Below are 22,530 nucleotides of genomic sequence, written 5' to 3' on the forward strand. Positions count from 1 at the left end.
AAGATTTCAAGGAGAGGAAGAGACAAAAGTCTCAGGCTTTTGCCAGAGTAGGACGAGAGGCCCTCTGGTTTACCATATAAAAGATACAACACAAAAGGAGCATAAGAATAATAGAACTGTAGAGTTGGAAGGGACCACAAAGGCCATCTAGTCCAACCCCCTGCAAGGCAGGAATCTTCTGACCACCATGGGGCTCGAACACACAACCCTGAGATTAAGAGTCTCATGCTCTACCAGCTGAGCTGAGTTCACACTCATGCTCCACACATCCTGGAGCAATGCAAAGTTAAAGGATCACACACAACAGGGTTTAGTTTCGTTTTGTATCAGAGAGGAGGCTTATTATTTACAGGTATACACACTGAGCATGGAGCAAATAGATGCCCAGATAAACAATAGTGATCTGTAGAGGAGCAGCAGTCCTCTGGAAAGCAATCTTCAATCACTGGGAGCCCCTTCAGGCCCCTCCTTCCAGCCAGCTGCAAATGTTACTTTAACCTATTTCTTCCTTGCCAGCTACTTCACAATTCAGATGCCACACACGCATGCAAACACACACACTCTCTCCAGAAGTCTGGTTTCGGATCCACCCTGGGGGATAGGTGTGGCATGGCTGATAGTAGCCTCCAAAGTTAATGGGCCATTACACATTCCAGACATTATTGTGCATTAAAGAAAGATCAACGGATCTTTAGCGAGCAATCCAGTATGTACAAAAGATCGTAATCTGGCAATCACTGCAATACTGGTACAAACAATTGAAATCACAGGGAGTGTGGACAATGTGAGCTTTGTGGGAAGAAGTGGGAAACCACTGTGTGTCTCATCTGAACTCAGGTGTTAACTTTCATCCCTTCCAGGCAACCTGTTTATGGAGCAGACACAACAAAGTTTGCAACTAGAATATGGCCACATTCACACCATACTTTTAAAGCACATTTAAAGCAGGGATTGATGCCAGAGCTACAGTTTAACAATCATTCCCTCTTCACAGGGAATTTGGGAAACTGTAGTTCTTCGGTAAGTTAATACAGCATTCTTGATTTAATTAACAGATTCGCCAGTGACCTGTGAACCATGTCACACCACCCAGGCCCACGAACATGTGGGAAGGAGAGCATGGTTTGCCTGAACTTAAAATGACCCTGTGGTAGGCATCATATATTGCTCTGTTACTAAAAAGCAGAGTGGAATGTTCTGCAAAATAATAATAATAATAATAAATTATAAGCATGGCAGCAGGCAAAAATAACATTTCATGTCTTGGTGTTCTTTCAGCTTAAGGGCGGAATGCCCTTGGAAGTACGCCAACAGGTCATCAAGGCCCAAGATCCTAAAAACACAGCTCAGTTGCTGCTTTCACCTGCGTATTTGCTGCCAATGAATGCTGGACTTGCTACAATAAGCAGCCTTCTGAATTTCCAAGTTAGCCTGCTCAGATGACTCATGGACTGGTTGCATTTACACAGACAGTCATCCAGTCTTTGTGCTCTGCAAATTAGTTTGGCTTATCCATTTATTCAGTTTATATCCCACTCCTCCTCCCAAAGGAGCCCAAGGCAGCAAACACATATTGGCATCTGTCTCGAGAGACAATGGAGTGCGCCTCTGGGGATGAAGTCAAGCTGCTGTGTTAACAGCACCAAAGTGAACTTCCTGGGGTACAAGCCTGGGCAATGTGTATGGCCTGCCCAGAAAACAACACTGACCTCTTGACCTCGCTGATGTGGTCAAAAGGAAATCAGAGCAATACATTTGGCACCAGCTTGGCTGCAGGAGTTGCCAGAAGGAGATGTACAAGGTGCCATCCAACTGTCTTAGGGACTCTACTCTGAACTTGTGTAGAGATTACTCCTTAGCCCGGGGGTCGGCAACCTGCGGCTCCGGAGCCGCATGCGGCTCTTTAAAGCCTTTGCTGCGGCTCCGGGGCGGAGGCGCGGGGCGGAGGCGAGGGGACGGGGCGATGGGCGGGCGCGAGTGGAGGGCGCGAGGGAAGGAGGCGAGGGGCGGGGGCGAGGGGCGGGCGCGAGGGAAGGAGGCGAGGGGCGGGGGCGGAGGCGAGGGGAGGGGCGAGGGCGCGAGGGAAGGAGGCGGGGGGCGAGGGGCGGGCGCGAGGGAAGGAGGCGAGGGGAGGGGGCGAGGGGTGGGCGCGAGGGAAGGAGGCGAGGGGCGGGGGCGGAGGCGAGGGGAGGGGCAAGGGCGCGAGGGAAGGAGGCGGGGGGCGAGGGGCGGGCGCGAGGGAAGGAGGCGAGGGGAGGGGGCGAGGGGTGGGCGCGAGGGAAGGAGGCGAGCGGAGGAGGCGGAGGAGTTAGTTGCCTGAAGCCACTGTTCAAAACTGGTCACTGTTTTGAAGGGGAGTGAAGAACACACACTCAAAAAAAGGTAACTTGTTAATTTAATGTTTATTATGTTTACTGATTTGTGCTTTGTGACTGTTTGAGGTGGGGTTTTTTTCTTGGGAGGCTGGGCGGCGCGAAGAGAGGGAGGCTTGTGGTAGCGTCGGGGCTTGTCTCTAGCAAAGTAAGTCCTCGCTATTTGGTCACATGCGCAGTGGCTTCGGAGCTCCAACACTTGCTTTGCCGGCTGCTTTCAAAAGCGTCGGAATCAGCTGTGCTGTTGCTGGGTAACCGGATCGTCCCAGCAGCCATCTTATCTGCCCATGTGGTCTTCTGAGGCGGCCGCCATCTTACTATAGGAAATTCCACGTGGGAGTTAGTTGCCTGAAGCCCCTTTTTAAACATAAGCAGGGGAAAGTTTTTGGGGAACGTTATGCAACAGCTTATTGCTGGTCTTTGTCGTCCCGCCTTTGTAAGCAGGCTGCATTGAAAGGGGGCATATACACTGGTCACTGTTTTGAAGGGGAGTGAAGAACACACACTCAAAAAAAAGTAACTTGTTAATTTAATGTTTATTTCTATGAGGAGGAGTAATTCTGAGGGGTCAAACAAAGAAATAATAAAAAGTGTCAAAAAAGGTATTTTTATAATGATGAATGCCTCATTATTATATATTATTTACATCAGGCACTGATTTATGGTACACTGGGGCCCTGATTAATTTTCTATGGCATTTTGGGGCATTGGTTATTGGGCATAGCAAGTTGCGGTCGCGTGGAATTTGTGCTTTGTGACCGTTTGAAGTGGGGTTTTTTTCTTGGGAGGCTGGGCGGCGCGAAGAGAGGGATTATTTTTATAATGACGAGGATGACATTGGGCCCTCATTATTAATTATTATTTACATCAGGCACTGATTATGATTTATGGTTCACTGGGGCCCTGGTTAATTTTCTTTGGCATTTTGTGGCATTGATTATGCGGTCGCGGTCGCGTGGAATTCCACGTGGAGTTAGTTGCCTGAAGCCCCTTTTTAAGCGAAGCCCCTTTTTAAACTTAAGCGGGGGAAAGTTTGGTGAAAGTTTGGTGAATTGCTGCCAAGGAGTGTGGTGGAGTCTCCTTCTTTGGAGGTCTTTAAGCAGAGGCTTGACAACCATATCTCAGGAGTGCTCTGATGGTGTTTCCTGCTTGGCAGGGGGTTGGACTCGATGGCCCTTGTGGTCTCTTCCACATATGTATGTGAGCAGGTCTTCTCCAACATGAACTATATTAAAAACAAACACCGATCACGCCTCACAGATGACAGCTTGCAAGCCTGTGTGAAAATGAAGGTGACGTCTTACAGCCCTGATGTGCAGACACTGAGCACTGAGGTTCAGGAGCAAAAGTCCCATTAACCTGGTTACCTGGTTGTAAATTAAATATTTTAATTAGCTATTAATTTGTCCTTTTTTCTTGAGATTGACAGCTGACTGCACGATCCTGTATATATAGCATTAAGGCCAGAAACAATATATGCAGTGTTATATTTGTTTTAAATGTTGCAATGTTTTTGCGGCTCCCAGTTGTTGTTGTTTTTTTCGGAAACGGGTCCAAGTGGCTCTTTTTGTCTTAAAGGTTGCAGACCCCTGCCTTAGCCTTTTCCTCTCCTGAAGATATCCCGCAAGGCAGCAGAGAATTAGGGTCAGAGCATTCCTTCTCCTAGATGGGCTACTTACCCAGGTTGACGAGCCTCACCTGCCCCTCATTTCCCTGTACTAAATGTGTAGCGACTGCCTTCTTGACCATTGGATCCATTATTGGTCTTGTCCACTCAATCCATTGGAGCCTAAATTAGCATGCAAGGGAAGTCCCTAACTCAGAGACGGTTTTAGATTGAGGTAGGTAGCCATGTTGGTCTGACACAGTCGAAATAAATTTAAAAATTGCCCAGTAGCACCTTAGAGACCAACGAAGTTTGTTTTGGGTATAAGCTTTCATGTGCATGCACACTTCTTCAGATACACACTTCTTCATAGAGGGTTTGAGACCCATCGGCTGCCCTCACCTGGTTTAGCTGGCCAGTCAAAGTCGTTTCCCTGGGTGTGATTGCTGTTCCATGCTAACACCAGAGGTTCTACCCCTTCCCTAACACCCCACATCAATAATAGAAAAACCTTATTCAAAAGAATTCTAAGAACAATTAAAATAACAGTTAAACATTCTTTAAAACAGTTAAAATGTTCTCTCAAAAAGTGATATCAGGGTTGTCAGGAAAAGTGTTTTCCAACCATCAAATTCCTGGGCAAAGAGGAACATTTTCAAATACCTCCTGTAAGTGAATAATGCTGTGCACTTCGCCAGGGAGAGCATTCCATAAATGAGGAGCTATCACTGAAAAGACCCTGCCGTGAAACAATAGCAACCAGGCAGCCCCCAGTAGCATCACCAACAACAAAGCCTCCCTCTCCATTATTGAGTTTTTGTTTGTTTTTACAGCCACTTTAAATGAGATGTACACATCCAGTGTGATCCTGTCAATGATCCGCCACAGTCTCCCATTTTTTTAGAGGAATTGACTTCTGTAGTTGAACACAGGTTGACGCAAGATCTGGTCCAAGGCAGCCAAAATCAAACAACAATCAGATATTATGCATGATATCATCGGCATACATGTATCAATATTCCAGTCAGGATAGATTGGAATATAGGCAAGTTTCCCCCAAACATTGAGAAAACTTGTACGTATCAAGCTGCAGGAAATTTGCTCATTACTCTACATTTTATCCCAAGGGGAGCAATGCATGCATTCCTTCACTTACTCCTCGGAAGTTCAACTCACTTGTGTACCTTCTTTTAATATTTCCCAGTAACTTGCAAAGTCATCTTCATCTCCTGACAAATTTGCTGAGTCAGGTTCACATAACATGGGACAATCTTATATAAAAATCAGTTGTTCTTGAAAGGTGAAAGCAGATACCAAATGTGAGTAACAACTTCCTATGGTGCCTTGGAGCAGAAAAGCAGGTGATGCATTTTAAAACAAAGATTGTTTTTTTAAAAGGTTGTTGGATCATGGGATTTATTGGACCTGTCTCAATTGGCCCAACAGATGTGGCTGACAACCAGTAACAGACACAGGGCCGTCTTTACCCAGGGGTGCAAGGGGTGTGGTCCACCTGGGCACCGAATTCTGGGAGGCGCCAGCCACTGAAGCTGCCGAAGCTCTTAACCATGACCCCTGGGTGATTGTGGTCGAAGGGTCATTTCCATTCTCTTTTGCCAAAGAGCTGCAGAATCAATGTATCCGGTGCCATACCCTAGTATCTTTCATTTTCGCATGATCGCAAAGACGGAGTTATCACTGTTGCTTTTTATTTTTTCATGTTAGCGGTTTTTTGCTGTTCCCCTCCTTAAATGCTCAAAAACCTTGATCTGCCCCCTCCCCAAATTGGGGGCACTGGGAGGATTTTTGCACCCTGACGACACATATGCTAAAGATGACCCTGAGCAGACAGCAGGGTCAGTTGGTCAGTTGTCCCTGCTGCTTATCAAGATGTAAAAGGGCAGGAGTGAATGGCAAGATTGACATGGTCTACGCACCACACCAACTTTCCTGCCCCCTCTCTGCTTCTTCCCCTATAAAATACCTACATCAAGCGATCAAACAATGAATAGGCTTTGACTGGACTTAACCGTCAAGGGGTCCTTTACCTTTTACCTTACTTTGCAAATACCTGAGAGAATGCCTCTTCCCTCATCAAACTGTCTTGTCTTTAGAATCAGCTAATGAGCTTCTCCTGGTGGTCCCTGTCAGGGATGAAGTCAGCAATGAGGGGACTTGAAGTTGGGCTTTCTCAGTGGCTGGTCCAAAAATCTCCTCACTCAGATCTTGTCATGTCTCAGCCTTATGCTCTTTTAAAATGAAATCGAAGACCTACCATCAGGCTTCTAGAGGTCAAATTTATGGAGCTCAGTTTGTATTGTACTGCTATCATAGGCTATTTTTGTTGTTGTTCTATTTGTGCTGAGTTTATTTTGTATTGATGTTTTAATTGGTTTTAGAAGTATGCACGGATGTGTTTTAATCTGTTGTACACTGCCCTGTGACCATGCGATGAAGGGAAATATAGGGATATCTAAATGAATATTTGAAGGCACTTTTCCATCCGTAAGTCCTGATGTAAAGAAGGGAGGGTTTCTTAAAAAAATTACATTGCCTCCCAAGTTACAGTCACCATCTTCCACAGTGTTTATGTTTCTAAAAATGCATGAGGTACATATCTTTGAGATGCATACTGACACGCATTCTTACAGAAATTCCTGACGTGTTCCCCTCCCTCCCCTCCTGAAAAAGCATTGTACGAACAAACAAACAAAAGCCCACCAGCTTCCCAGATTGCATTAGGAACCAGCTTCTTGAGTTGAAAGAGCAATTCTGGAAACCTCAGATGTCATCATGGGGTCAGTTCAACTTAGCAACTCTATCCCTCTGTGGAGCATGGAGCTGCTTTGAATATCTGAAATAACCTTCACATGATTATTCACATGACCATTTTTAGGGGATGTGTGATGTTCACCGAGGGGAGGTGGCTTGAGTTTCCTTTGGCTGGGTGCATTGGAAAGAGGCCATGTGACTCCTTCATCAAGAGTCCACACATTCTGATTCATGATCTCACCGCACAACTCTAAAGTGGGTTTGAACAGTTGAATGGCAACAGAGGAATTGGTGCTGGGGCAGGGGAGGGGAACCCGACATGGAATCTGGACCCAGAAGTCTCTGTTGCTCCTTTGCTAATGTTCAAATGCCTTCAAACATCATTATACTGGTTTAAACAAGTTCCATGTTAAGCAAGAAGAAGCAAACGTGTGTATGGGCAGACCAAACATTGTACATTTAAAGCACGTTCAATACACGTTTACAGAACACAACTCCCCCCCCCCCCCGAAATCATATAAACTGTAGGTTTATTTAGGTTGCTGGAAATCGAAGTTCTGCAAGGGGGAAACAGGAGTCTGTGAGGGAAGTAATGCACTTCAAATGTGTGTTAAATGTGCCTTCAGTGTTTGGTGTAGATCTGACCCACATTTACTTTTGCATTTGAGAGCTGTTTCTCCTTAAAGCAGACTTGAACTGGACAGGCCTTTAGAGAGAGGATTTACACACATGCAAAGCAGGGCAACCTGGCAACCTTAATATCTGTGAGAAAATAATATGAGAGAAATTGTGAGGAAAGGGGTGGGAATCTTTATTTATTTTTATTTATTAAGAATATGATGAGTTGAAGGAAAAGAATGCATAAAATATTTTAAAAGGCAGAGGAAAACAACAATAACAATAAGACAATAAAATATATTTAAGATTACAGAACTGTATAACGAACCTACTGCTTTCCTTAAATATACATTGTTTCATGGGCAACTATAGTATCAGTAAATACATTCATTAAATTTGTCCAAACATAATCTTTGTCTGAAAGCGATCCGTTCATGGATTCATGTCATTTCTTCATTGATCGAAAGAGGCCATATTTTTGGTCCCTCCAATGTATCAATATCCGTCTTTTTGCAAATGTATGGGCACAGAGAATCCATTTACATTGTCAAGCCCCATATATTAGGTATATCTAGGGGTGGGAATCTTGATGGTGTGGCTGTTTCCTGGTCTACACATTAGGAGGCTGGAGAGCGAAAGCTAGGGAGGGAGAAGAATGCGCCGCAGTCTAGCAGGGCCTCTGCGGATGTCGTGCCCTCCAACACATGCAAACACCTTATCAAGTCCGGCCGGCTCTCCTTTCAAGGCAGCTGCCACCCACGATGGCTCCTTGCTTATGTGCTGTAGCATTCCAAACACTCGCACCTCACTTAATACAGTAACAAAGCCAGCTTGGCTGTCGCACAGACCAGAATGTGCTGTTACAGCTGTGAAATAGCTAACTTTGGCAGCCATATATCATTAAGGCTTTGTTTAAGAAACTCTCAGAATAGCTTTTTTTTTTTTTTTGGGCCATGAGGCCATTTAGCCGCCACGCTCACAGAGTGGCGACAGCAAACAGAATATCCTGGCGAAGGTTCAATATATAACACTGCAATTTAAAATCCAGACTGAGGGTGGGGAATAGGACAGCTCCAAGGACTACTGGACGAAGGTACTTCGTTCATCTGGGGGCAATCTGATATTTAGCCAGGCTCGAACCTAGTCAGTTTGAAAACGATAGATGGCAAAAAGAAGGGAATGAGACGGGCCTTTTAATGTTCAAGTTGTAAATGAGGAACTGGGCAAAAGCAGACTAACTTGTAGTCTCCACACTATTGAAAATGACTAGGCTGAAGGGGAAACGTTAGGAAACAGGCGAAAGGCACTGCATACTGAAAGCTGGCCTCCCCATCTACTCTCGGAAAGTTGCATTCCTCTGGGGGCATAAAAGAAAATTGAAGGAAAAGTGGGTAAGGAGTGGGTGGAAGATATTGGCAGAAAAAGGTGTTTTTTTAAGCCGAGCAAACTGCTGTTTGCAGGGGACACCCTCTGCGCCGTGACAATGGCTGGCTTCCTTGCCAGTGTTTCCTGCGGTAGATTTGTTTCACGTGGCTATGCCATATCCACAGGAGCAAAGGAGGCTTTCTTCATGGAGATCTCTTTCTTACATGATGCATCAGGGACTCTGACGCTGCTCATCAGAGGATAGCACCTCTGAACTGTGTCTTCCTTTTGGTGACTGGCCTTTCCTCTCGCTCTCTTTTTTTTGACAAGTGTGAGTGGCCACACAAACAACACAGATCCCTTTTGCCCCTCCCATCCTACAATCTGGTGTTTATTTCAGGTGTGCAAACAAACTTTCCCCAGGGAGAGTGGAGTTTACAAGAGTTGTCGGGCAGTGAAGTAGGTAGGAGTCACCATCAGTAAACTCTGCTTTGTAACATGAGGCAGGTAGTTGGAGCTGAGAAGTTTATACATTCAAATACATTGATATTTCTCTCTCTCTAGGTGAAGTGAAGTGACCTAGCTGAGAACACAAATCCCCTATTTGCTGTAATCCACCAATCTTTTGTAATCTTTTGGGCTTGGCAGGAGGTAATCCACTTGAAGTAATGAGGTTTTCTTTCCTTTTTTCCTTTCTTGAAAATGAGGTGCTTACTTCCTCCTGTTACTGAATGTTTGCAATTAACAGAGGATATGATCAATACCTTTGCACTTGGTTCATATTCAGTATCAGAGCTAGTTTTATTAATGTAGAACCTGCAACATACGCATATTATAAAAGAGTCTACTAGAGGGATATACCAATAATTAATTTATTGCCAATATTTATACTCCTTCTTTATTGCTAAATCAGGTCATCAGGTGTCAGGGTATTTGTCACCCTGCAAGGGCAGCAACAGAAGCATTGGATTGGTTCCATCACTGTGCCCCCAACACAATTACCTCTCTCTCCCTTGCTCCTCTCTCTCTGTTACTGGAAGGGACTTTCTCATTGGAAAGTCAGGTAGCAATAACTCACTGTGTTCTGCCCTGCTCTCTGCTACTGGATGCAGCTAAACACCAATGGTTGCGTTTCAATATTCATGAGGGGCAGGCAGGGGAGAGGTCACATAGACACATTATACACAGGTGTGTGTGTACACACACACACACACACACACACACACACACACACACACACACATTTAAAGTGCTCCCCTGTTGTTGACTTCGCTGCTCCTTGCTTATCCAGATCCCCTAGACCTTTTGGTAATTTTCAGTAATTTGTAGCTGCAAAAGAGACTTTGCCAGGATATCAGGGATTGATTATGAGGTGGGGAGGTGCATGTGGCCTCAGGAAGGAGGCATGGCCCAGGAAGATCTTCAGGAGCTGGAGTGTGAGCCAGGAGACCAATTTAAGTCTGCAGGCCAGAAGTTGACAGTGCCTGCCTTAATGTAGGCCTGCAGTCACAGGTCTGGTGTTGGAGCAGAGTGGGTTTTTTATTATTTTATTGCTGGCGTATATGGGTGGTATGTGGTAGGGAGACATTCTATGTATTGGGGGGTGGGGAGCAGATGTTTATATCGTAAACACAGAACCCACCCTTGATGCTTCTTCAATCTGTCATGCCAACTTGACATTCAATTTACAGGGTGGAATGTGCATTGAACATACCACCTGTTTACAGAGTCTAGGACTTGCCAATCAGAAGGTCGGCGGTTCAAATCTCTGCGACAGGGTGAGCTCCCGTTGCTCAGTCCCTGCTCCTGCCAACCTAGCAGTTCGAAAGCACATCAAAGTGCAAGTAGATAAATAGGTACCGCTCCAGCGGGAAGGTAAACGGTGTTTCCGTGCGCTGCTCAGGTTCACCAGAAGCGGCTTAGTCATGCTGGCCACATGACCCGGAAGCTGGACGCAGGCTCCCTTGACCAATAAAGCAAGATGAGCACTGCAAGCCCAGAACCAGTCACGACTGGACCTAATGGTCACGGGTCCCTTTACCCTTTACCTTTTTATGTGCATTCAAACTAATGGACCTAACTTAGTCATGTTCACTAATTTCAGTGGGTCTACCATAAGTAAAACTTAGTTGAATACCATCTATAGACTGATTTGCCATGTATAGGAGGGCATGTTTCTGTAGTGCTAAGGTCTGATCTGCACTATATGAACTTCAGTGGCATTATTATTGGCGCTTTCTTGTTAGCTGGAAAACAACCACATTACAAAGCATCATAATGAATTGTAGGGATGAGTAAACACCCCTGAGCTGGACTTAGCTTGGAGGGCTCTCAGAAACCAGCTTCCTGTTTTTCCTGAGAGTTCCCTTCTGGCTCGTAAATTGATGCATGCCCACTAATGGCAATACATTCATGGACCTTATTATACAGGCCTTGTGTAAATTGCAGTGCTCAAGTGCCCCTGCTCATCTCTAACCACCACGTTAGGAAAAATAATAGGGACACGTTTTTCTCCCTCATAATCCTAGAGCCTGGGACCATTCAATGAAACTGAACTTTAGAAGATTCTGTCAGACTGTAGGAAGTACTTCTTGAAGGAGCACACAGTTAAACTATGAAGTCACTCCTACATTAACTTCCACCCTGAGCATTTTATCTCATCTAAAAAAGTTGCTCGCTTCTCTGCAATATTTTTCAAAGATTCCCAGAAATCAGGGGGGTAGATTTAAGGGTGTGTGTGTCATATTTGTATGTGTGTGTGTGTGCACGTGCATGTGTGTGTGTAGAAAGCCTTCATCTAGTTAAACGAAGAATGTCAGCAAACTCATCCATCTTTTGAAGGCTGGCAGTTTAATTAACTTTGCTTTAAAGTATTTTATGTTGGTGTTTGAATTATAATAAGTGTGACAGGGCAAAGACCAGTTGGATGGAACAGGGGTGGGGTGGGAGTCTGGCAAGCAGAGCCTTAGGAAAATTAGGCTGGTTCACTTGGGCTAAAGTTAATGTTTATAGAGTTCCTTTGTTTCTTAAAACATAATTTCTCTAACGACCAAGAAGCAACTGGTTGTGTTTTGCCAAAATTTAAAAACTTGATATGAAGTAACTAGGAGTTTCCCAATGTCACTAGAAATATTTTCATTGTCTTTTCCTCCCATCCTACTGCGGGTGGTGGTATATTCCACTCCATAACCCAGCCTTCTCCACACTGGTGTTGTTGGACTACCAATCCCATCATCCCTGACCATTGGCCATGCTGGCTGGGGCTGATGAGAATCCAACATCCAGAGAAGACCCAGTTGGGGAGCATTATTATAGCCCAGAACACTCTGTTCCATCAAGGACTCAAGTCAACCAGAGGTCACCAGAGTGTCCAAACCCATCTTTCAGTGCAAGGTTTCAGCCCAGCATCATTTGAGGTCATCAGAACAAAGAGGATTCCTTTGTATATATACTGTGTTCTGTTTGGCCTTTCTTCGCGTATTCAAGCTCATCTTCCTCTTCATTCTTAAAACTGTGCGGACAGAGGGTGGGACGGGACTGGGGGAGGAGTTTAAAGGGGAGAGTTTTTGCATAGGCAGAGGGTGAGTTGCAGAGAGCAAGAGAGAGGGTTTGCATGGGCCTGGTCCTTCCGGTGGAGAGGGGGAGATGTTTTTTGTGGGGGCAGAGGTGGGTGGGTGTCAAAGAGCAAGAGAGGGGAGGTTTACACTTTGCGCAGGTCTGGTTCATCCAGTCTGGTCCGCTCTGGTTGAAAGTTAGCATGGGCAGTGAGGACGAAGGGCAGACAGGCAAAGAGAGAGATCAGCAGAAAAAGAAATCACTGGGTACAGCATAGCGGCTAAAATGTGAAGGCACTTGCCCCCAAAAGCCCTTCCTTGCAAAGGTGGTAGTGAATTGGCTCAAATTCTTGCTCTCTGATTGTATTTACGATATCTGTTTTGGAAAATGAGATTTATGTAGGACGTAATACAGTGGTACTTCTGGTTGTGAATGGGATCAGTTCCGGAGGCCCGTTTGCAACATGAAAAGAGCGCAACCCGCAGCGGTGCGCCTGCGCACGCGTGGGTTGCAATTTGCCGCTTCTGCGCATGTGCGTGGCGTCATTTTGTGCTTCTGCGCATGCACAGGTGGCAAAACCCAGAAGTAACCCTTTCCGGTACTTCCGGGTCGCCGCAGGATGTAACCTGAAAGAACGTTAACATGAAGCGGACGTAACATGAGGTATGATGGTAGTTTCATTTCCAAGATGGCGGTGGTTTTACATATACAGTGGTACCTTGGGTTACAAACACCTCAGGTTACAAACACTTCGGGTTACAAACTCCACTAACCCAGAAGTAGTAACTCGGGTTACAAACTTTGCCCCAGGATGAGAACGAAAATTGCACGGCTGTGCGGCGGCAGCAACGGGAAGCCCCATTAGCGATAGCGCGTCTCAGGTTAAGAACGGTTTTGGGTTAAGAATGGACCTCTGGAACGAATTAAGTTCATAACCCGAGGTACCACTGTACTCTCAGAGCATGCCTAGCCCGCTTTTTCTTTCTTGTGCTGTAAGCCATGTGTGCTGTTGTAATGGATTACTTTGAAGTCATTTATGCACTGGGTAAAGCAATTTTTAGCCCCCCCCCCCAATTTCTCCCCCGACCTTTCCTTTATTTTGCCCAACCGAAGGTGGCAACCCTACTTGACACTCAAGTGAGCATTACTGTGCCAGTCAGAGCAGCCAGAGCAGGCACCTGTAATAGTTGTGTAGAAGGTAGAATTACAGTAGCGTGGATGCTCCATGCTATGCAAGCTAAGCCAGCTCCAATCCCCTCTTTTTCACGACTATTACAGTTGCAGAAATCCTGTCCTCTTTGGCCATCTTAGTGCTGCCAAGCTATGTACCAGAATTGTTCTAATTATTATTAGAGAGGCTGTAATGTACTCCCATTGGTGTTCTGGATTTAAACAAAACTCAGAGATTTAATCTGGATGAGTTTCAGCATTTTTGATACAGAATCAGGATAGTTTCCCCATATATATATTCAACCTGAAACCCAAACCCCGTAGTTTAATAGGTTTTGCTCCAAAACTGTGACTGACAAGGAGAATTAGGTACCCAAAATGTGCCAGCTTTGAGAGAACAGTTGCATGTTTGTTTTTCAGGCAGTGCCGCACCCTGTCTGCCTCCGAGCTTTTGCGTAACTTTTGCCATTTGCTTCTATACTTCAAGGTCAGTTCTGCAGTTAGAGAGTAACTAGCCCGGAGGGAAACAGATAACCACACTGGTTCGATACCAGAAATGAGAGCCTGGGCAAATAATATAGAACAACTGTGTCTTTGTTTGCCCAGAAATGGTTGGTGAATAGATAACACTTCTAGTGCCTGAAATCCATTGAATAACTTTTGCAAACAATTATTAATCCATTGTGTGTGTTTTCTGAGCATTTTAGTAAGATCACGGGAAGCTCAGCCTTTTACAGCCTAGTGTGTTTTTTTAAGCTAGAAATCATATATGCAATTTTGTTCTTCACTGGGCTGCATGGGAGATCATTAATGAGATCTCAACAAAATCTTATTAAACAAAAATAATAATAATTTAATGAGGTATTGATATAAGCTCCTATAGTTGTAATTAGAGTTGAAATGCCTGATTAGGGTGTGTTTGCATCAGCAGTATTTTCTACAGCTTATTTTCAGCCTTCACTGAATGGGCACACTTCATAACATATCACCCTATCATAATTTGCACTTCCATCCTGATTTATTCATACAATAAAAGGTCACCCAGCAGCTGCATGTGGAGGAGCGGGGAATCGAACCCAGTTCCCCAGATTACAAGTCTACTGCTCTTAACCACTACACCACACTGGCTCTGTTACACACTGTTAAAGGTTAAAGGTGTAAAGCAGGGATGGAGACCCTTTTTCAGCCTGAGGACCATATTCTGGGGCCACAGGCAAATGTGGGCAAAGCAACAAATGGAAATGGCTACTAGCAATGATGTCTATGCTCTGCCCTCCATGATCTGAGACAGTATGTTTCTGAATACCATTTGCTGGAAAATGCAGGAGGGGAGCGTGCTCTTGCACTCAAGTCCTGTTTGCAGGTTTCCCACAGGCATCCGGCTTGCCACTGTGAGAACATGATGCTGAACTAGATGGACCAGCTGGCTTGATCCAGCTGGCTGTTCTTATGGCTGTGCTCAATGGAAATGGGATGCAGGCATCTACTTTTTTAAAAAAATGCAAACGGATGTGGAACTGTGCAGAACTGAAGTGGACAAACGAGAGACTGAGAGAAAACAAAATTGACATATTTGCTTATATTTGCATTGTTGTTACCATCCCTTCTCCTACAGAAGCATTCCCCAGCACGTGAAACCCCATGTCAGGAAAAAAATTCTCTCCTAAGATTTCCGTACGTTTTTAGAGTCACATAGGAGGGGTGAAAGAAATGAACAGCTTTAGTGTTGAGGCAGGTTTAAACCAAAATGGTCTAGAGAAGGCAATTAAGGAAAGGTCAGACCCGTCTGGAACCAGCCAGGTGAGAACCCAAGAGACAGAGAGTAATGAGTGAGATTAAAAAGAGAAAGAAAGCAAAGAAGACCATCAAGCCAAAAGGTAAACAATGGTGGAATTGTTCTTCCTGGTTTCAGCGGAGGCTTCCTATGTGATCCAAGTCAAGCAGGACTGTTTCTTCATAGTCTTGATTCCAGTTCTTATCCCTTGCATGTGACTTGCTTTGATTAGCTGACCACAACCAGCACACAGTCTCTGCACAAGGCTGTGCCTACTCAGCATGTTGGATGTTCAGGAGCTGGTGGCTTATTTTATCTATGCATTTCGTAAAATTTACACACCACTTGATTGTAAAACAAAAGCAAAAACCCTCAAAGGGGTTTCCTAAAAGATAAAACCATAAAATTGGGAAATAATACAATGCATTTGAAATACTGAAACAGACAAAAATTCACACCAGCATTTCTAAGCATCGGGGTAAAAAAAAAGGTAAAGGACCCCTGACAGTTAAGTCCAGTCGCGAACGACTCTGGGGTTGTGGCGCTCATCTCGCTTTACTGGCCAAGGGAGCCGACGTTTGTCCACAGACAGTTTTTCCAGGTTATGTGGCCAGCAGGACTAAGCCACTTCTGGAGAAACCAGAGCAGTGCACGGAAACACCATTTACCGTCCCGCCAGAGTAGTACCTATTTATCTACTTGCACTTTGATGTGCTTTTGAACTGCTTGGTTGGCAGGAGCTGGGACTGAGCAAAAGGAGCTCACCCCATCGTGGGGATTCGAACCGCCGACTTTCCAATCAGCAAGCCCTAGGCTCAGTGGTTTAGACTACAGTGCCACCCAAGTCCCATCTGGGTAGCCTTGCCTAAACAGGAACATTTTTAGCAGGCATGCTGTGATATGGGGTGGGGAAGCTTTTTCAGCCTGAGTGCTGCATTGCCTTCACGGCGACCTTCTGAAGGTCAGGTGGGTGGGTGGGACCAGATGCAGAAGTGTTCGTGGCAAAGTAATGTTGCCTTGGTATAGTTGGCTACTTTCTCACACATCCCTCTGCAAGAAGCATTATCAGAGTTCAAGGACTACAAGAAAGAAGATTCCACCTAAACATTAGGAAGAACTTCCTGACAGTAAGAGCTGTTCGACAGTGGAATTTGCTGCCAAGGAGTGTGTGGTGGAGTCTCCTTCTTTGGAGGTCTTTAAGCAGAAGCTTGACAACCATATGTCAGGAGTGCTCTGATGGTGTTTCCTGCTTGGCAGGGGGTTGGACTCGATGGCCCTTGTGGTCTATTCCAACTCTATGATTCTATGATTCTATGACATATTCCAGCCAGGCAGAAGCACTTGGGGCTGTGGTCTGGGGAGGTCTCCAAGGGCTAAATACAGAGGCCTGGAGGGCCATGTTCATTTCCGCCTCACCACACCTCAAGTCTTCCACTCCTGCTGTGAACTGAGTCCCCTTCATTCCTCTTACCTCCTCCCCTGCCCCCTGCTCAACTTGGCTTCTTGGACGCTGTTGCTGGGCTTGGATTTCTGACACACCAAAACACCTGACTCCCAAGTCAAACAGGAACTGGATCTAGGGACTCTGAGCCAAATTACACATAAAGAAATACAAGCTGGGACAAAACTTCTAAGACTGCATAATTTCAGAACACAGGTCGAGGATTCTATATTTGAATGCCCCTCTGTTTTTTGTGATTTTTTTAAAAACTCCCATCTTTAAAAGCAATAGAATATCTATAAAAATTACAACAGCAGTACAAATGACAATATCAAACTAGCATAATATTGTTAAAACCAGGTATAATACCATTTCAACAGCACTTCATGTCAATAGGGCCATTTCTTTTGGGGGAAAAGCTACTCAAAATTGGTAGGGCTTGATGGCCGCACCACAAATAGAATTCCACAGCTATCAGGCCACCACCCAAAAGGCCCTGCTCCTCATGTCTGATTGACCTCACTGACATGCATATGAGAAAGGCCTCCGAAGCTGATCTTAAAACAGGGAGGTGCAGGTTTCTGTGGGTGCAGATAAGATAAGGATAAGATTCCCCTATCAATTTTTCACTTAGCATGATTGGATACCAAAGTCTGATGCAACTGTGAGCTGTAATATTATTGAGGAGGGTAAACACAGAAGCAGCTGGTTATGATTTAGATGCAAGGGGTAAAACACAAATTATCCTCTGCCAGAGTGAGGGGCAGTGCAACTACAGTTGATGAGAGATCCCCATGTAAAGCAGTCTTTAATTATGAGGGAAACTGAATGCCTTCTGGAACAGGAGCTATTGCCATAACTAAATAAAAACTACGAAGGAGTATCCCAGTGGAGTTGTTTCAAGCTTAAAGTAGCTTCTCCCATCTTTCAAAGCATGCATGTGTCCTTAGTTAATGCGCCTCTCCATCAAACAGGGAGATGTCAGAGGGGTGACATTTTTTTGCCGTCCTAGACTAGCCAAGGTCGCATTCTTCCGCAGAGTGATTGCCTTCCACTGCATGCCATTCCTCGGGGCAGACAAATAATGAGTTAATGTTTACAAACTGTGCAATTGCAGCAGACTATAACCTAAAATAGTCTTCATTTTTTTGTTATTATTCTTTTGCATTGATTTCATGAAAATGCCCGTCAAGGGAAAGAAAAATGCCTGCTTGCATTTTCCACAGCAGCTGTGTGCAACTTAAGCAAGATTCAAATTGTGACTCTTCAATATAATTGGCTTTTGCTTTTGGAATCCATGTGACTTCTTCCCATGGGATTTCTAGAAATAAGAGGTTGTGCAACATTAACACTGGACACAGATACAACTTTTGCAGAGATTTTTATGCTGTTGCACACTCCTCCTATATTAAAGGTAAAGGGACCCCTGACCATTAGGTCCAGTCGTGGCCGACTCTGGGGTTGTGGCACTCATCTCGCTTTATTGGCCGAGGGAGCCGGCGTACAGCTTCCAGGTCATGTGGCCAGCATGACTAAGCCACTTCTGGCAAACCAGAGCAGCACACAGAAACGCCGTTTACCTTCCCGCCGGAGTGGTACCTATTTATCTACTTGCACTTTGATGTGCTTTTGAACTGCTAGGTTGGCAGGAGCAGAGACTGAGCAACAGGAACTCACCCCGTCGCAGGGATTCAAACCACCAACCTTCTGATTGGCAAGTCCTAGGCTCTGTGGTTTAACCCACAGCGCCACCCGTGTCCCTATCCTCCTATATTAGTCTACAATAAATAGGCTTGGTAGGATTTTGTTCCTGTTTTTTTAAAAAAGAAAATATAGAAAATAAACCAAGAAATACCCCCCCCCCAAGAAAACATGGCAACCCTAAATCAGGGGACCCCAGGGATGAGGTTGTGGTGCTTTAAAAGGGAGGCTGCAGCTGGAGGACCCTTCTTACGGTTTTTCTTGGTAAACTGGGCTTGGACCAGACAGTCCTTCAAATAGAAAAGTCCTGCAAACAGAGGACTGTCCTCCGATATCCTTTCAAATAGAGAAGTGTCTTCTGAAATACAAGATGTGCAGCTGCCCTAATTAGACCTGGATGTGTTTAGCCACAGGTAAGGAAAAACTTATTCATTGTTAAAAGGCATTATTACTCCGCATGTTTGAGGCCTTGCCTGCAAAGATAAATAGATGCTGCACCTAATCCTTGATACTGGGGGTTTGTTGTTGAGGCCCTTCAGATCTCAGACCTTTCCATCCTTCATCCAAACCTGGATCAGGCAATATTAATTATACAGTTTTGAATCTCACTAATTCGATTTTTAGTAAGGATACGGCTCTGTCCTTTGTGGGATTCCGCCCCTCTCAGTTTTTAATCTCCAGTTGTTTATGTCAGTTTATTTTTTCTTAAGCAAAATTAAAATTCAGGCAAATCTCCACCCCCTGCCAATAAAATAAAATAAAAATGGGTTAATTAGCCGAGTGCTCAGAGTGGTTTGCCAAGCCTTGCAACAATCAGGAGTGTATGAAAAGGGACAAGTTGCAACTCATACACTAACTGCCACCGCTGGTATGTGCAGAGCAGTTAACCTTTCCATGGCATCCCTCCAGGAGGAAATATTTTGCAAAGCAGCCTCTGTTCTTCTTAATGGGAATGTACCCAGTCCAGCAATGCATACTTTTTAATCCACTTTAGAAGTTCATGGCTTTTGTACACAAGGGATTTCATGGCATTCCTCTTTTTCCATCCACCCTAAAAATCTCAAGGGTATGATATGAGGGCAAATATAAACACTTTTAAGCCTCCTTGATGTCCATGGAAAGCTGCATTGTGAGTCTGACAGTTCAATCATATATATATATATACTGTACACACACACACATTCAGAAGAAAGTCTCACTGTTTTCAATGCGGCTTACTCATCCGTAAGAGTGAATAGGGTTGCAGCCTTAATCTCTCCAGTAGAAATCAACAGGATTTAATACTTGGAGGTTTCGAATCAGAGGTTGGATGGCCATCTCTCATGGGTGCCTTAGTTGTGATTTGTGCATTGCAGGGGGGTTGGACTAGATGCAGCGGCAGAGCAAGCCAATCGGGCACCAGGGGCAGTGTGCGCGCCCTGCGCCCAGGGGCAGTGCCAGCCACCCGTGGGGGTGGGGCCAGCCAGGGCAGGGTGCTCTGTGGGGCCTCCAGGGAGTCTGCCTGCCTGCTTCCACTCAGCTGCCCTACAACTGAGGGGGAGGCAGCGGGCGGACCATTTGGGGCAATGCAGAGCCTCCGGGCGCCCAAGCCACCACATCACTCCCAGGAGAGATGCGTGGCTCAGGCGCACTGCAGGCCCTGCAGTGAGTGCCTCCTGGCATTTTGTCACCCCCCTCAGTGGTGACACTGGGGCCACCTGCCCCCACCACACACCCCTTCCTCTGCCCCGGACTAGATGACGCTTGGGGTACCTTCCAACTCCACCGTTCTATGATTCTATGGCTGGATATGCCTGTTGCTGGATAGCAGCCAAAATAAAAGACTCTGCTACCTGCAAAGCCAAACCATGGTTTAGTGTGAACATGTGAGTGTGTAAGCTACTGGAGAGAAGATCATGGCTGCTTCACTCCTTCCTGTTTGTTTTGCTGCTGCACCACACTACAATGAGCTAAGCCATCATGTCATCCCACAAACTAGAAAGTGAGCATCAGTATCAGCCACGAAAGCATAGGTAAGCAGCAGAACATGGAAAGCACATTCACTGCAGGCATCATGACTCCAACTGTGCAAATAAAAGCTGAAAAGTCTGGCAGGAAAGACATTGCTTTGCACAATTAATGAATAATTTTTTTACTTTGGCAGCACAAAATTCTTGATGGAGCCAGGAAGAAGCCCTAATTATAGAAGAGGTTTGACAATCTTGAGTTTCGCACAAGGAAAAGGTGAAAAGAAGGCACGGCTCGATAAGAGTACTATGAAAATGATTTACTCGTATAGTATCAGAGAATGGCAATTTCTATAGAGCAGCCATAGAAAGATTCTCTCTGAGTGGAATGCAAGAACCTTCACAAGTCATTGATTACAATGAATACATAGTTGACATTACTGGAGACAGTGAAATGGAACAGAAAAGTTAGAAGAGCACAACGAGGTCTTTTTAACAATGCACAAGGAAAAAGAGACAATGAAAATAGGACATGCCTGGTGAATTCATGCCAGAAATGAAGCACGACTTGTATTTCAGTAAAGCGGGGGTGTCTCTGTTTTCTAAGCTTTACTATAAAGCAGGAAAATGGGTAAAAGATAATATGCTGACAATAGCACAATCCTACTCTTCATTCATGTGCCTTGCAACTGACCTTCTGATAAACATTTCAAAGTTAAATATTGGTTACTTTCAACTTTAAAGTGTGGTAGCAAGTATCCTCTTACAAGAGGTATTCTTTGCCATGTAAGAGAAAATGTGGAATGCCTCCTTAGTCACTTTCAGGCAACTTGTTTATTGAGAAATCATCCTGATTTGTGTGGGAAGATTAGGCATCAAAAGCCATTTATTGAGAAATCATCCTGATTTGTGTGGGAAGATTAGGCATCAAAAGCCATGCGCTGAGCATTCACTCTGATTTGTTTGTGGGGAAGTTAGACAATGTTGTGTCAAGCAAGTGTTGTCCTGCACACTTTCCAGTGCATTATCCTGTCACATTCTTTATAACCAAAAGTCCGGTCTTAAAGGGAAGACCAGTTTTGTTGGGCAAGATCTCCAAGTCAACTTTAACTGGGCCACCTGAATTTCCTGGGATGTGACCAAATCCCACCTGAAAACAGTGATGTTCTGGAAGCGCCCTTTGAGGTTGGTGCTTGCAATTGGCTGCCCCCTCCCCCTAAATTACAGCCACCACTATAATTCAATGTGGATGGTATTGGTTACCAGTTGGTTACTTGCAACGTGAAATGGTAGTTTCAGATGTCTGATAATCACAGTTGCCTCGACTCCATATGTCTATTCCAATAATAATAATAATAATAATAATAATAATAATAATAATAATAAATTATTTATACCCCGCCCAACTGGCTGGGTTTCTCCCACCACTCTGGGTGGCTCCCAACAGAATATTAAAAACACAATAAATCCACTGGAGCCTGACTTCACATGCAGGGGATAGACAAGTCCCTAACTCACCAAGGGTTTAAGATCCACCTGCTACCCTCACCTGGTTTAGCTGGCCAGTTGGAGCACTTACCTGGGGTGTGGCCACTGTTGCATGCTGACAGCTTCTAGGAGAAACAGGTGAATGCTGAGAGAAGGGTGAGGACCAAAGGTGGACAAACTACCCAGAAGGAACATGACATGTCACCCCTATGATATACTGTCCCTCCCCTAACACCCCATACACCCCACACCACAATTACTTTCTATAATGCCATGACCCTAAACAGCTGTAACTTCTTGGGATTCTGAGCTTGAGTGAACACAACATGTTAAACTGAAAGGGTTTTTGTTGTTGATGCTTATGATGATTTTTATATATGTGTGTGCTGCTCAGTGACTCAAGAAGACACCATTCTACTTCCTCGCCATTTGATGAATCACACTGCAGCTCTTATTCGAATAATAAACCTTTGTGAATCATGAGATGGGGGAATATGAACCACCTAGCACCAGACTGCCAACCTGCTTTTAAAGCCACTGAAGGATTAGAACTATAAACATACCTTCTGTCTAAAAATCAGGAAACCTTTGTCAGACTGCAAACACTCTGTAGTCTGTATGTGTCCAGGTGAGCAAGCAATCAATCTCTCGAAGGTATTTGCTTTTCTGTCTTGCCTGGGGAGAAGGTGAAGAAGAAGGAGAAGGGGGAAAGCTGCTGGGAA

Source organism: Podarcis liolepis, assembly GCF_965112155.1.
Source record: "Podarcis liolepis genome assembly, chromosome: 11".
Taxonomy (NCBI): Eukaryota; Metazoa; Chordata; class Lepidosauria; order Squamata; family Lacertidae; genus Podarcis; species Podarcis liolepis.